The 17,073-nt window shown below is 37.7% G+C and overlaps 1 long non-coding RNA gene across 1 annotated transcript; it reads right to left on the bottom strand.

Moving 5' to 3' along the window:
* Nucleotides 1-286: 286 nt before the first annotated feature.
* LOC140521637 (uncharacterized) lies at nucleotides 287-12,528 on the bottom strand. Its single transcript, XR_011973012.1, has 2 exons — nucleotides 11,960-12,528; nucleotides 287-884 (listed from the first exon to the last, which is right to left on the bottom strand). It is a non-coding gene; the product is annotated as an uncharacterized lncRNA (long non-coding RNA).
* Between the last annotated feature and the right edge of the window lie 4,545 nt (nucleotides 12,529-17,073).

Below are 17,073 nucleotides of genomic sequence, written 5' to 3'. Positions count from 1 at the left end.
AATAACTTAGCTATTCTCAACAATACAAATCCAGGACAATTCCAAAGGACTTATTATGAAAAGTACTATCTACCTCCAGACAAAGAACTGATGAAATCTGAGTGGAGATTGAAGAAGAATTTTTTTCACTTCCCCTAATTTTCTTGATTTTTTTTTGCAACATGGCTATTATAGAAATGTATTTTGCATGATATTATATGTTACATCAATTGTCTTCTCAAGAAAGATGGGGAGAGGTTGGAAAGATAGCGATTATTTGGAACTCAAAAAAAATTTTATATGAATGTTAAAAATAATGAATAAATAAATGCATATTTTATTTAATATTTACTAATAAAAGAATTTTTGTAACAAAATTTAATCTGATAGTCATATTTTTCCCCTAGAATTTCTTAACCTTTTCATTCCCAGCAATAAATCATTCACTGTAGCTGTTTTAATTGCAGTCTCCTTGAAATTACTTATCTTGAACAATACAAGATGTTTCTTGTTGCCTTTGGATACATGATAAAAACCCAATTCCACCAGGTCCTTTTTCCCTTTCAAAGATGAATCTGTGAACTATGCATCTTCCAACTTCCTTCCGTGGTCTGGTTTAATTTATGACAAGGACCAGGCATGGTGACACACACCTACGATACCTGCTATTGGAGAAGCTGAGACTGATGGATTTCATAGATTTCAAGAATTCTGGGTGTCAGAACACTAAGCTAATTGAATTTCTGCACTAAGTCCAGTAACAATAGAGTGAGCCGCCAGCAACAGGGAACCACCAGACTTCCTGAGGAGGGTCAATCCATCCCATGGCAGAAATGGAATAGATCAAAATTCCCATTTGGATTGGTGTTAGAGTCAGGCCCATGAGCAGCCACTGCACTTCCAACCTGGGAATGAGAGGGAGACGCTGTCTGAATAACAATAATTAATAATAATAATTTTGTGATGAATATAATAATAGATAACATTTATTTAGCACTTACTACGTGCCAAGCACTATGCTAAGTACTTGACAATTATCTCATTTGATCCTCACAATAACCCTACAAGGTAGGAGTTACTATTATCCATTTTACAGATGCAGAAGTTAAATGACTTGATTTGGTTCCTCCAGTATAATTTCTAATAGTTGGTCATTGAATAAGGGTTTTACATTTAGAGTACTAACAACTAAATTAATGTTTAAAGATTCTGTTTAAAAAAGTCTCCCAAACTGATTTTCAATATTCCGTTTTTTCTGTCACCCTCACTATAGAATCAGAAAGTGGCAGCACTAGACTGATTTTCATTTGATATTTGTCTTTTCCCCCAGTGGTGGCCTGGATCAAAAAATTCATCAAACTAAGTAGCCAGATAAGCTTTCCAAACAACTACATTAGTCCATAAAAAATAACATCAACATTTGTTTGTATTCAAAGCCATCTGAGCATAATAGAATCTTTCAGAATTTTTCCTTTCTTGGTATATCCTAGAAAGTTTAGAACCACTTTCTTGTTTTGTTTTAGCACTGGACTGATACTACGTAGAGGATTTGCAGAATATGATGAATAAATACTAAGAGATAAAGGAAAGTGAGGAAAAGGATACCAGATGAAATAACGATATTACAATAACAACTGGATGATTAAGATCTAAAAATTAGAAGGTAGTCTAGGTTAATTCAGTCAACATGTATTTATTAAGCACCTATATTGTGTGTGTGGGATACAAAGACATAAGTAAAATGGTCCCTGCTTTCAAGGAGCCTACATTCTAACTTTTATAAATTCTATAAAAGAATTAGAGGAAGAAACGACCTCCAGTAAGATGATTGGGTAGTAAGAATGACAGAGCAAAGGTCTAACCCCTTTAACAGTCATGAAATACTGTTAATATTCATCCTCATCACATCAAGAAGAGAGAATGAATAATAAGAAAAATTGGAAAGGGGTGATTGAATTGTCCAAAAATGGAGACAAATTATAACTAAAGCTGATACCTAAGGAATTGCATGGTTTGGTAGAACATAAGTATTAGAGTTCATATCTTGTCCTTCTTAGCATTTTTTTGTTCTGTCCCCACCCTTCTTCCTGACTTATTGGGTTGAATCTACAAGAGTCTTGGGAGCCCTTTAATACCCCTTGGTAACCTGAGCCCATCACATTCGTAGGCACAATCCAGGTACACACACACTCTCTGTCTCTCTTTCTCTCTCTGTCACACACACACACACACACACACACACACACACACACATCTGCTATGGAATGGGTGAAACTGAATAAAACTAAAACCACTGAACTAAATAGAAACATCTGAGCCACACTGATGACATTGTACCCCAGGGAGGTGTGCATTTAGACCAGCAGCACATGGACCAGCTGCTATAGGCTAAATATACTGATTATGAAGACAAAATTTTGGGGATACTAAACTGAGTTGAGTCCTCTGAAACAGCATAGATGAGGAGTTTGGGAAATTAGCCAGTTTACTAAATGAATACCAAAAAATACATTCTCATTCATGCTAGAGGAAATAAAGTGCTACCATGAGAGAGTGCAGGAGATTTGTAAATACAATATGAAATAAGCCTAGAAAGGGAAGTGGGAGACATATTGTAAAGGAGCATAAATATAAACCTAGAAAATCTTTAAATCATAAAAGGATCAAGGTGAAGGAAATGGAAATGTTTAGCCTTGAGAAGTTTCTTGTGGGAAAGGAAGGGAAGTTCTATTTGTAACCCAAGTAATTAACATAAAGCCTGACATGTAACAAGTACTTAGTAAATATTTGTGGGTTAATTGGTTAATTGAGAAGACTTAGGGGAAAACAAAAACAATCTTTAAATATTTCACATCATGTGGAAGATGGAAAACTTGCTTCTGTTTGACTCCAGATGGAAGAACCAAGCTATAGAGAGGCCACTCAAAGTCTAACAGCTAGAGTTGCCTTCCTTGTATGAAATATGTGCTTTAGAAACATGGTGGGTTACCCATCATTAGAGATCTCGAGCAAGGGCTGGATGACCACGTAACAGGCATATTGTGGCAATGCCCTTTTGTGTATAGGGGGGATGAGATGGTCACTTGAGGTCTCTTCCAGCTCTCCAATTCTGTGATTTTGTGACTAGGATATCAAACATCCTACTCAGGTCTAAAAATATGTGATTTTAGAATTAATTCATGCTGGGTAGTAAAAAACAAACAAAAATAGAAAGAAGCATCACAGGGTTGGACTAAGCCAAAGGGACAATCATAGAGCAGAACGAAGGCAGGTCTCTCTTCTAGTCTCAAAAGCTCTTGGCCTGCAATGTTGTGAGGAAGCAGCTGCTCTGAGCAAGCACAGAGCCCAAGAGGTTTTTGTTCAGGGCTGTATCAGTGTGGGAGGACATTCTTCACTTTTCAGACAGTAATACATAATGGCATCTTCAAGTTCAATACCTTTGATAATAAGAATAAAATCCAGGTGACCTCCCCCATCAACAAACCTTTCTGGAACACTTCTCTTAAGGTAGGAATCTCTATAGATAATTGCTTTAGGACTTTGCTCAGGTTTCTCTTGGTACCTATGTAAACTGATGGATGTTCAGAGACCAACCAGGAAACTCACAGGCTTACTGGATTGACAAAACATGGTGACTTTTTCTCTCAGAAACACAGACACAGTGGATGGAGATTGAGTCATTAAAACTGATCCATTTAAGTCAAATCAGAAGTGAGATATGAAATAACATGTTTTTATAACAAAATTTTTTTTGCTTTTTTTCAGACATCTGAAAGTAATCATAGGCATCATCTATTATAGCCCTGTTGATTAGCAAATGAGTAAACTAAGACCCAGAAGAGATGAAAACACTTGCACCAGGTCACATAACAAAGTATTGCAGGGAGCCAAAACTAGAACCCGTGTCCTCTTTCTCTCCTTCCTAGTGTTGTATCCATTATTCTCCTTTGGTTTCCATTTTCAAGCACTGTACTTTCTGAATTTAGTTATGATAAGACAATAGATTTACAGGTGATCAAATCCCTCGCCTATCTTTTTCAAGGGAGGAAACTAAGAGCAGAGAAGTTAGTTGACTTGCCCGTTGTCACAAAAATAGTAATCATATGATAATGGGATCATAGACCTAGAGTTGGAAAGAATCTTAAAGCCCACTTAACAAATGAAGAAATTAAGGTCTAAGAGTGACTTGCCTAAGATCATACTAGTAATAAATGGCACAGCCAGAACTTGAAACCTAGTCATTGAATGACATTCTTCCCAGTAGAGCTCTCCATTTTTCAATTAATCAAAACTATTTCATTTTGTCTGTTTCTTAAACAATCATAGCTACGTTTCCAGTGGTTGTGCAAGATTCTAGAATTCATATCATTGACAGATCCCTTTCCCAGTCAATCACAAGACCACTTCCCATCCCAGTTCCTCCATATCCAGATCCCCCATTGTCTCTCTCTGGGATTGAGTAAAATGATCTCAGACATCTATGTTCTGACCCATTTTGCTGGTTTTAGGGCAGCTCAAGGAACTTTTCAGGAGCTGTCGCTGGAAAGAACATGCGGAACCCCGGCGTGCATACAAGGAAGTCTCCCTATAAAAGAAACAAATAGGGGAAAACCTACCATGTTATTGTCCTGTGACTCTTCCCACAGACTCCTGTCCTGGGAGATATAGCACGAAGAGGACAGTGACTGACTCTGCTGACCACAAAGCTGGTATGAAGGCCATCTTGTTTCTACAGTCCCTCTCCTTGAAAGGAACCAGAACTGACAGTCTCAGCAAAATTTGCCTGTGCTTCAGAATAAGAGTGCGAGTTTCTTAAGAGCAGGGATTGTCTCACTTCACTACTTGTCTCCCTGGAGCTGAGCACAATGCTTGGTACAGAAGTGCTTGAAAGATGCTATTCTATTCCATTCACTACCCTTTGATGTCCTCATACATTCCAGAACCAAGGGATTAGATTTTGTCACTGGGTGTGTCCCCTAAGTAGGGCCTAAAAGACCTCCCACCAAAGGAAATAGAGCAAAAAAACAGTCATAGGCAGGAAAGGCAATTTTGGGGGCTATTAAAAAAATAAGGGAAGTCTTAATGAAATATGATTATTCCCTCCCCCCACCAAAAAAGAGATCTTGACCCACTGTAGCGCCCTGCTCAGTTCTGATATATTTTCCCTTGTGCAGACCACTTTGGACAACATTTCTCTAAGATATAGATTCTTAACTTGGGATCCACCTGAGGGATCCATGGCTAGATTTAGAAGGCCCATGAAATTAGAAGGGAAAAAGAGATGCATCTTTATTTCAACACAATTAGTTTCCTTTGTAACCCTTTGTATTTTATCTTACACATTTAAGAGCATTATTCTGAGAAAGAGCCCATAGGTTTCACCAGACTGCCCAAGTGTCTATGACACAACAAAAATTAAGAATTGCTATTCTAAGATGGTAAGTTGCAGCAGATGTCCCAATATAGATTGGCAGAAGGAGTTTCCTCACTGAAAATTCTCTGTATCAATAGAATCATGGGTTCAGACCAAAAACCCCCCAATAATAATATTTACAAAGTAGAATTGTTGGAAGGTCCAAATGAGCCTTTGCAAACCTTTAAGTATTAGGAAAATTTCAGCTAGTCACCTACATAATGTGAGTTTTGTTGGTTGAACTTTGGTGGTTGGTGACCCAGGGCAAGTTGTTTAATATCTACTTGAATCAGTTTCCTCATCTGCAAAGTGGGGATGATAACAGCACCTACCTTCCACGGTTGTTGTGAGGGCCAAATGAGACAACATTTGTAATGTGTTTAGCACAGCATCTATCATATAGTAAGTACTTAATAAATGCTTGTTTTCTTCCTTTTTTCTTCCTTTCCTTCTTCTTTCCTACCTATGTGACCTTGGGCAAGTCACTGAATCTCCAAGGCTTGAATGTCCTCATCTCTAAAATGAGGGCATTAGACTAAATGATCTCTGATGGCCCTATCTGCTAGAGCTCTATGGTCTAAATGGTCATTTCTAATTTTAGCCCAGTTTCCTGTGATTCAGTGACCTTTAAAATCTCACTGCCCTCCTGATCAAAAAGTAACCATCTACTGGAAATCATATGATTTCCCAAGACCTCATTAACCCTATATACCACTCTCTGTGCTGTGCACTGCTTTGTTCTAGGGGGAATTTTCTTATTGTTATCTCTGGAAATGAATGTCTATGGTCGAATGCTGGTTTGCTAGTAGTTAGCTCCCTAACCTCTCCTCCCACTGCCTCAAGTTAGCTTTCTTGAAGGTCAAAGAGACTAGGTAGACACTATCTAGCTGCAACTGTGTGTAATTCGGGTAAATAACAACAACTTCTAAGTTTAGCAAAGTGCTTGAAATATATTATTTCATTTTAACTATACAACAACTCACTAAATGAGGTCCTGTTATTACCCTTGTTTTACAGATGGAGAAACTGAGGATCAGAGAATTTCAGTGACTTGCCTAGGAACACACAACTAGTAACTGCCTAAAGCACAATTAAAACCCGTGTCTTCCTGACTTCAAGTGTAGCATTTTATCCACTATGTATATCTTCAGAATCCAACTTAAGAGAAAAGTCTTACTGAGATAGGGACAGGAACTGTGATTTTATTTATCTAAGGAACTCCCATGTGAGGAAATATGAAAATCAGCACCTTCTTTATAAGATATAGCCTGAGAAAATTGCCTAGAACATTGAGAGGTTAAGAGTTAGAGTCACTGAACCAGTATGTGTCAGAAAGGGTTTGAATCCAGGTCTTCCTGGCTCCATGGCCAGTTTTCCATTCCCTCTGCTACAGCTGCCTCTCTCACTGGGAGTTGTCTACACCAATGAAATCATAGGTCCAGTCCCTTGTCTATATTGGTGGCATATCTAGCACTTTGTGTGTCTCTGTGTTAGAAGGCAAATCAGAGGGGTCAACAAAATTTAGGAGAGATTTGTCAATGGATTTACCAAGAGATGTGAAACCCTATACCAGCAATATCCCATCATGTGAGTTTCTATTTTTGGGTTCTTTGACCATTTCCAGTAAGTTTCGCTGACCTCATATGATGACAAGGAGGAAGTGTTCCTTCATCCCTGTTTTCGAACTTCTCCACTTATCCCAAGTATATTCTATTTCTTTTCTCAGAAAAGAAAAGTTATATTTCTACCAAAAGTTTCCTTTACTGAAATGTATGGCTTCCAGATTTGGGTTCTCCTCATGGAGCAGAAAATCTTTAAGTCTCTAAATCTCAGATCTAGAACTGGAAAGCATCTTGAAGGTCATCTAGTCCAATTCCCTGATGTTGCCTTAGCAAAAGTCTCATCAATTTCTCTTCAGTTGTCCACTTTCCTGGAACTGCTTTAAATATCAGTCTTATGTGGGAATTGGGTGAACCACACTGACTCCATCTTGTGACTCAATTTTAAATCTAGCTCAGTTCCCTTTCTATTCAATTATGGATTTAGACCAGTTTCTGTCTTGGGAGAAAACTTCATTCAGTTATGAGAATTGTGAGAAAACTTTATGATGCTGTTTGAACCTAGTCCTATATGTATGGAAAGTTGAACCACCTCTGCCTGTTACTTAGAGACCTTAACTAAGGACCTTTGTTATGCTGACCAGAAATTCAGTCAGACAAAGAGTGATGCAAGGAGTTTTCTCCTGATTATACTTCTCAAGAAACCCATATGTCTTATCTGAAAACTGGCCCCATACCAGTCATTCAGTTACTGTTTCTAGGTTCCTTTGATTAAATGCAGACACTTCAGGGAAGTGGGACACCTCTTTTTCTGATTTCAGGGAATTGTACCTGTTTGTTCTTCTACTCCCAACTTGGAATGTCCTCCAATTAAAAATCAGATCACTTAATTTTATATCCTGGTTAATTTTTTCTTTTATTGTTTTTAATGTAAAAAATCTGCCTCCCCATATCTGGGATTCATTGCCAAGCTGAGGAGTCCTAATTTGTTATGCAATTGATATGCATTGCTTAATAAATCAATATGCTTGAAAGTCTGAATCTTTGTTTCCTCAGTCATTTCAATCAATCCACACACAATACTTAGAATTATAGGATTTTGAGTAGAAAAGGACCTTAGAAGTCGTCAGATCCAACCCATTTACATTACACATAAGGAAACATAGGCCCAGAGAAATGATAGTCACAGTCACATAGCAAATGAGTTGCAGATCTGAGATCGGAACATGTCTCCCCATTTCCTCCCAATTCCAAATCCATTGCTTCTTCCACTATACCACACTGTCCTTTGTATTAGACTTTTCATAGTTAGCATTCTGAACATGCTTCTCACTACAATCCAATTGATACCCCAGGCTTGTAGGTTTAAACCTTTGTACAAAATGCTTCCTACATTATTAAGAATTTTAAAATGTAGCCCTAACTTACACAATACTACTAGTTTCTCATTAAACACCTTGTTGCCCATCACATTTATATATTCAAGGCACAAATTTAGATAATGCCCTGTAGGCTTAGCTTTGTGCTCCTTCAAATTTATTTTCATGGTAGATCCTAAGCATTTCAAGGCCATTAAAAAGCACATAGACATGCACAGTGAGTTGAGCTACTTAACTCTGTGAGGGTTCTTAGAGACCATCTGAAATGAGTACAGAGGTCATAGGATCCAGATAAGGGAATTAAACAGGAAGTTAACAAGGACTTTCTGACCCTGTCAGATAGATACAGACCTTAGTAAGTAGGAAGTCAAAACTAAGAAATAGACTTAAGCTTATGAGCACTATTTAGCTGGGACTGTTTGGACTACCTTTCTTAAGCCTTTCCCTACTCCAGGTAATCCCCTTATTTACTTAGCTGTCAGATCTACCTTACAAAAAAAAAAAAAACCTGACCATGTCACCTCCCTATTCAATAAACTCCAGGGGTTCCCTATTGCCTCCAGGATCAAATACAGAATCCCCTGTTTGGTATTCAAAGACCTTTATAATCAGCTCCCTTCTACCTTTCAATATTCTTACTTCCCCTCACCATGTAGAACATGATTCAGTAACATTGGCCTCCTTCTTGCTCATCATATAAGCCAATCCATCTTCTGACTCCAGGCATTTTCATTGTTTCTCCTTCATGGTGCCTTCACCCTCACTTCCATCTCCAGCTCCTTCCCTTCCTGCCTCAAGTTCCAGCTAAAATACCACTCTTTGTGGGATGCCATGGCCTAGACTTGGCAAAACCAATGACAGAGACTCTCTTGATCAAAGTTTCAGGATTGAAACCATAAGGACAGGAGAGTGGAACAGAGAAGCTGGAACAACTCTCTCCAACCTGCATGACTGACTTATCTCTACAGAACTTTCTCTGCCATGCCTTGGTGCAATTTCCCCACCCACCCCCACCTGCCCCTGATGATTTTCAGCTCTTTCCCATGAAAATAGAAGTTCCTTGAAAATAGGGATTGTCTTTTTTGCTTCTACAATATTTTCATTCCCAGTGAAAAGTGCAGTTTCTAGAACATTTGTTATTCAGTTGTTTCAGTCATGGAAGATTCTTCACGATCCCATTTGGGGTTTTCTTGGCAAATATGCCAGAGTGGTTTGCCATTTCCTTCTCCAGCTCATTTTCAGATTTCAAATTTGAGATCAGATTTAAATTCATGAAGATGAGTCTTCCTAGCCCCAGGTCTGGCGTTCTTTCCACTGCACCAACCTAACAACTGTCCTGACACATAGTACTTAGCAAAGGCTGGTAGACTGACATTTGAAATGAAAGAGAAGGTAAGTACTTTAAATATGGTAGGAGTCTAATCAAGGAAAAATGGTTTGAGTGAAGCTTATAAAGGAAAAATAACTATTTGAAAGGAGAAAAAACCTGAGCAGGCAAATAGTTAGAATGGTAGGCTCTGTTTATCCAAATAATTCTACATTGACTGATAGACTATTAGAGTGATCAAAGAAATTCTGCATCAGCTGTCTTCAATATTAGACAAGATATTTGAACTGAAACAGTCAAAGGGGGTTAGTCAGTTCTGTAAACCTAAAATCATATTCAAGAAACTGAAAATTTTCATGATGAAAGATCATCTTTAATTCATGATAGTTATAGAGCTAGTAAAGATGTCAGAGCTCTTCATTGTATATTGTATGATTTTATTTAATTTTTAACACAGTTTATAACAGATAAAGCAATTCAAACTTTTGGTCAGGTGATACTTCTTTTTACAGCATTTGCAATATGGACCGCAAAAGAATTTTTTTTTAAGCATTAACCAGCTGAGATACAAATAATATTTACATTGCTAACTTCACAAACTCTTGACCTAATTGTCTCCGTAGTATTACTAAGAATTAAAGGACCCTAACAATGTTGTTGGTCTAAAGTCCTATGCCTAATAGCTTAATTTCAGACAACCTTGGATGTTCCCCTACCCATAATCTATAATTGAATAGATCTGGTAGTATTAAGCTTACAAACCTTATGACTATAGGAAATTGCCACCAATAGTAAGGACATTGCAAGGATACAATATGTCCCCAACTTCATGTCAGTTCCAGGCAGGATTAGATTATCCACTTGCATTCAGTCAGGCTTAAAGTCTGCCAGGTGTTGGTGGGGAACTTGAGTCAGGAGAATCCCACCTCAGCCCATGCTGAACAGCTGCTCTCCCACCCTTCCCTTGAGATCACCTATTCAGTTCATACCAGCATCTCATCAGCTTACTGGCATCATGGATAGGAGGCTCAGATCACCTTTCTTGGTACCCATACCTGGAGAACAGTCACTTAATAGTCCCATAGCATCTAAAAATGGCAAGTTGCAATAACGAGGTTTCAAATATGATTATAAATTTCACTTTGGCTAAGGAAAATCTTTTGAGGCAAGTCTTAAGTGGCTTACATGCCTTTCTATACATGTTGTAGTTCCTGATTAAATGGCAATCATAAAATCACATTTACCTTTAAAACTTTGACTTTTCCATCAATGCCAAATTTTACCCGAGGTTACCTTCCTTTAGGAAATTTAGACTGAAATTCTTTTCCCCAAACTAAAGATGTCATTGATTTATTATTCAGTCTATGTATATATGACTTTGAACAGGTCATTTTCATTCTCTTTCCCACTTTCCCACCTCACTATGATTCTTATTGATAAGATACAGAAATATGAATTGGGTGAATATACATACTTTCAATAAGTCCAATCATTTCATGGCATGTGGCCAATCCATGCCATGGCTAATCTAAGTCATTTGAAATAATATTCCAAGTCAATAATGAGAGCAGTTCAAATTAAGACAACTCTGAGATTCTATGCTCATCATATTGACACAGATGACAACTATCCCTTTTATGAATATATTTCATATCTTCATACCATATAACTCATAACAAACATAATTAAGTCAACCACAATATACAAAATATCATAAAATTGCTTATGACTGATAGTATGTGGAAATCTTACAATTTTATATTTTACTGGGTTTTTTCCTCCACTTAAAAATATTTATTTTTCTCTCCTTCACATTTGTCTCCTTTTCCAAATAAACAACCAAAAGAAAAAGAAAAATTTCATAACAAATCTGCAAAGTCATACAAAGCAATCTCTCATATTGCGCAGGGCTAAAAACGTATGTCTCATTTTGCCATATGAATTTGGACACGGGGGACCTTTTTCTCTTTCTCTGATCTCTCTGGGGTACAATAGTTCTAGCAGTGAATATTGCTGGGTCAAAACATTTACATATTATAGTGACTTTGGGGGAATAGTTTTAAATTGTTTTTCAGAAGAGTTGAATCAATTTACAATTCCATCACCAGTGCTTTGAGCGCCTGTCCTACCACAAACCCTCTAACATGTCATACTTTGTCCTTATGAACTACTATTGTCTCCTAAAATTTAGTGCCTTTCTTTGTAAACACTCGCAAACCTGATATGAAGCCAGAAGACTGAGGTTGACTTGAATCTCTTACTACCTTCCTGCGTCATGTTGTATTTGCTACTCATTACCTACCTGAGTGACCATGACCAAGTTTCTTCCTTTATCTGAGCCTCACGTTCCTTGTCCAAAAAATGAAGAATTCAACTCAAGGACCTCTAAAGTCCTTTTTATTTCTGGATTCTGGGAGCTCTAAAACCATCTGGTTAGAAATATTTTCTATACCCAGAGTTTCTTTTTCTTACTAATACAGGTTTCGAGGTGGCATCGTTACTTATGTCTAAGGTTTTCATAATCAATGTTGTCACCAAATCTTCCATGTTGGTCAAAATCATGCCCAGAGAAAGCAGTAAAATGGTTAATACTCCATCTTGCATTATAGGGCTGCCCTTTGGACTGAGCCCATCCACCTAACAGGAAAAGAAGGGCTAGAGAGAAACTTCTTTTCTCACTTGATCTTCCCTTTGAAATGAAAAGGACAATACCTGGACAAAGGTCATCACAGTCTTTTCTGAGGTAGTGGGGAAGCCACTGCAAAAAGAATCTATCAATGGCATAGAATCATGGACTTTTAAAGTTGGAAAGGGCAGTAGTTTCCTTCCTGCTCATTTTCCCTATATCCATGGCTTTTCCCGTGATGATCATATTTTGGAAGCCTGCTTGTTTTTCTCCTGAGTTTTGTCACCTTTATACCCCGATTCCCATAAAGGTGAAGGCTCCCTGCCAGGATAAATACATTGTGAAACCTGTAAGAAATGTTCAAGTGAGAGCCAATAAGTCATGTTTGCGCTCATCTGCTTTCATCATTCTCAGCCTCGCATAGAGGGGAAGGGGAAAGGAATAATGATTTAAATAGCACCTACTATAAGCCAGGCACTATACCAAGATCTCTTTTTTTCTTTTACAAATATTATCTCACTTGAACCTCATAAAGGAGGTAAGGTAGGTGCTTGTATTTCCCCCATTTTACAGTTGAAAAAACTCAAGCAAACAGGTTAAGTTAACTTACCCAAGGTCACACAGCTAGTAAATATCTGTGGTTGAATTTGAGTTCATCTTCCTGATTTCAGACCCAGAACTCTATCCACTGTACAGATGATTGACTGCATGACAGCCAGCTGCTTCCTGAGCTTGGAAGAGTGACAAATTCTACTTGCATTTACCCTTTCATATCCAACACTGGCCATTTTTTTTCTGGAAACAGGACCATATATATGTACATAAATTTCTTAATCTATACTTATGATAAAACAAAAAATTCACATAAAAATATAAATTTTAAATAATTAATAACACCAGTGTGTCAGATAATAGTTTCTTCCCTGATACACAAAGTACAAAGTTACATACTGTTAAAGGCTATAAATGAATCTCAAAGGCGGGAGTCAGGGTGCAAGAAAAGAACCACTGTTCAGTGATCTGTGAAGATAAGTCCCAGGGCTGAAGATAAAAAGTTGAAAAGCTTGCTAAGAAGCTCCCCATAAGGGCTTTCCCTCAACATAAAGGAGAGAGAGTTTTTACAACAGGTGGAGACTTCAGGATGATGGTGGCAGTTGTGGGACATACTGAGAGTGCAACTGATAATCCACCAAGATTTAGACACAAACAGGGTACTCTGGTGTGATTTCTGGTGGTGGAAACACTGAGAAGACAGGAAAGGGTTTAGTATTGCATCTCTCCACAGGAGAATGCAAGGGAAATGAGCAAAAAAATGTTATTCTTTTGTAAGTGATAAGAATAAAAATGTTTTTGTTTTTTTTACCAGGATATTAGTGACCAATTATTCTGCCTGGTAATTTAACACTATCTCCAAAACTATTATATACCCCCAAACTGCTAAGTATTGACTTATTTTTCTTTTCAAAAAATACTTTAGTATTTATTTCATTCTTACTTAAAATCTCTCTACATTAACTCCACATACAGAGATGCAAGTCTTTTAGTGAATGCAAAACAGATCCCTACCTTACAAGCTGCCAGCCCAGAGAATTAGCTGACTACCCAAAGATTTGGAAAATGGTTTGCTTTTCAGGCCATGAGAGGCTTTTGAGGAAAACTTTAACCTCACTTTTTCTGTCTTGGGGCCTGCTAAACAACATTATAAATAATGGCATCTTTTTTTAAATCAGCAGGTGACTCAGTGTATTGCACTCAACGCAGATGGTAAAACATATGGCAGATGGCTACCAAAATTCTTACTGGACACTCCTTTTGGCACAGAGATGTTGACTTCCTTTAAAATTCTGCTGAACAAGGGGCAGGGTTCCAGAGGACCATTCGTTTCCCTGGAAGAGAGTCTCTTCCACCCTTCCCATAAGAGATCTGACTAGGGTTGAGGAGGATCTTTTAGGTAGCAATGAGAGAAGCAAGAGTATGTGCTTCCTGTGCCTTATCATACAATGGTTCACATACAGATGCATTTGTATCACTGTACTATAATCCGGGACACTTTGAGTCCTTGGGCAAATCAAAAGGGAGAGTGTATGTAAGGTAGGGTTTTGGGGGCAGAAAAGAAAGACTATAAAAGAAAACCCTTTGATAGATAGTTTAATTTACCTGTCTGTGAACTTTGCAACTTTTCCTGGTTCCTAAAGAAGAGTGACCAAGAGCAGTGGAGAGTTGGGGTCTGAAGAAGGTCATCTGTGTGTGAAGGCGCTCCACAGCCTCACCATGGCTCCACCAGCCCCCCCCCCCTGGCTTGCTGATAAGCCTTTAGGGTTTCTCAGTGGAGGGGATGTTGTAGCAGTCAGATGGCAAGCTCTTCTTGATGCTGATGTTGCTTTAGGTTGTGAATGTCTTCCATGACTTCCTCATTGTCTCTGTTGTAGTCCACAATGGCAACCTCTTGTTTTTTGGTTTCATCTCATCTTTGGCTTTATTCAGGGTACCCTTGATCTCATTCAGTTTGCTTAGGCCTGCAGTGTCCAGCCACCCAAGTTGCACCAACAAGTCACTGATGATGGTGAGGTTACTAACAGAGTTCTTGGCTTTTCTTGAATTAATCTCTGCTTCCTGAGCAGCCTGTGGAGCCATTCCTGACATCATCATATCTTGGTTAGCATCATCTTTCTTTTTCTTCAATTCCTTTTCTGCTTCTTGTAACTGTTTCAACATTTCATCCCCTTCTTTGTCCAAACCTATAACATCTGCAAAAGTCCTTTCTGCCTCTGCTTTGGCACTGGTAGCATAGCCTTCGTGATCTCTTCTGACTCATGAAGGCCAGACATTTTGAAGATGTCCTTTAGTTCTTCAAAGAGCTCCTCATGAGCACAGCATTGATCAATTATGCAGAATAGTGTATGGTGTAGGAGTTATTAACCAAGGGCCCATGAACTCAGTTATTAAAACAGATAGTTAGACAACTGTGTTTCAACAAAGTTGATTTAATTTATAATTCTATATTTCATTTTTTTCATTTGAACACATTTTTAGAAGAAGTACATAGACTTCACTGAATTGTGAAGGGGTCATGATATAAAAAAAAACTTTAAAGTCTTAGAGAGTATAACAAGCAGTGGATAAAGAAATAGGAAACTTAGGTCCTGGACTCAGATCTGACATTAACTAGTTTTGAAGCTTTAGAGGAAGGAAAAAAATCATTTTTCTATTCTAAACCCTAGTTTTTTCATCACCAAAATGAAGTGTTTGGGTTAGAGATTTTAAAAGTACCTTATATCTCTGATTTTTTCCTTGAGAACTATGAAATAGGCCATTGTGGATATAGAGATATCAACAATTGTAGCATGTTTACCCATTAAATTTTCATGGACTTCAGCTCTGATATAACTAGTCCATGGCCCCATTCTTAAACACTACTGATTCATTTTCCAAATCAATAATGAAATACTGAGTCAGCAATACCTCAACAGCATTCTTGCTGGGATGGCTATAAAGTAATAGCATTGGCTTAATTTTATATTTATTAAACAACCGTGTCCAAATGATTGCTGGGAGATCAATTGGTCTCCAAAGATTAACTTATAATAGTAATTTGAATAATGCTTCTGCTGTTCAAGACCCTTTTGGAATTCTACTTTGCAAAGCATCTTCAGGGCTTAAACAAGGAACTTCATGTCATTATTTCATAGCCAAGCCCTGCTTATTGTTTGCAGCAACATTTAGTCAGCTCAAACCAACCTGATCCAGTGACCTAGCTCCAAGCAACCTTATCTTCCAGAGTTATGATTATGAATGTTGAGGCATAGGGCAACCAACCCAATACTCCCTCATAAATTTTCAAAGAAAATTTGGAGGGAGGGGAGAGATACCAAAGAAAGAAGAAAAATAGTAATATGTAAAAAAACTACAATAGCTCTTTTTGTGGTGATAAAGAACTAGAAACTAAGGGGACACTAATCAATTGGGCAGTGGTTGAATGAGTTTTGACATGTGAATATAATGTAACAGAACAAGAAATTACCAAGAGGATGGTTTCAAAGAAACCTGAGAAGACTTCCCTGAACTGATGCAGAATCAAGTGAGAGAAACCAAGGGAAAAAATTACATAGTAACATTGTTATTACGAACAACTTTGAAAGAGATAAGAATTGTAATCAATGTTTGTAGAGGACTGATGATGAAGCACCAAAGTGTAAAAAAGAGAGATAGATTTTTGTACATGGCAAATGCAGCAAAATGTTTTATTTTTCTTTTCTTTTTTATTCAATGGATAAGGAAAGGTGAGAGCTGAAAGAATAGATTTTTTTGCTAATTGAAAAAAAAGTTAAATTTTATAAAAAGATAAATTGAAATTGGAAGAGAGAGACATGGGGACTCAAGACATTGTATGTGAGTGGGGGAAGGAGATTTCAGGAACCACACCCAATATCCTCCTTCTTATACTCAATACTCTTACCAAAATATAGCACTACTCATCATATGGTAAATTTATCTTCTATACAAATAGGTATGTTTGTCCTATTTCTTATGCCTAACCACCCCTCCTTAATTTTTCCTTTGCTAAGATCTTACTCATCCTTCAAGGGCCGGTTTACACACCATCTGTATCATATCTATTTCTATTGCTTCACCCACCAAAGGTAAATGGAGCTAGTATAGTGTAGGGGTTTTGGGTGCTGAACTTAGAGTCTAGAAAACTGGACTTTGAATCCCTTCTCAGACAAATAATAATTACATGGTCTAGGTAAGTCACTTAACTTCTCTCAGTCTCAGTTTCCTCAGCTGTAAAA

The sequence above is a fragment of the Notamacropus eugenii genome, chromosome 1 (genome assembly GCF_028372415.1).
Source record: "Notamacropus eugenii isolate mMacEug1 chromosome 1, mMacEug1.pri_v2, whole genome shotgun sequence".
Lineage (NCBI taxonomy): Eukaryota > Metazoa > Chordata > Mammalia > Diprotodontia > Macropodidae > Notamacropus > Notamacropus eugenii.
The sequence above is the reverse complement of the archived record's forward strand: the minus strand, read 5'-3'. Positions and strand labels throughout refer to the sequence as shown.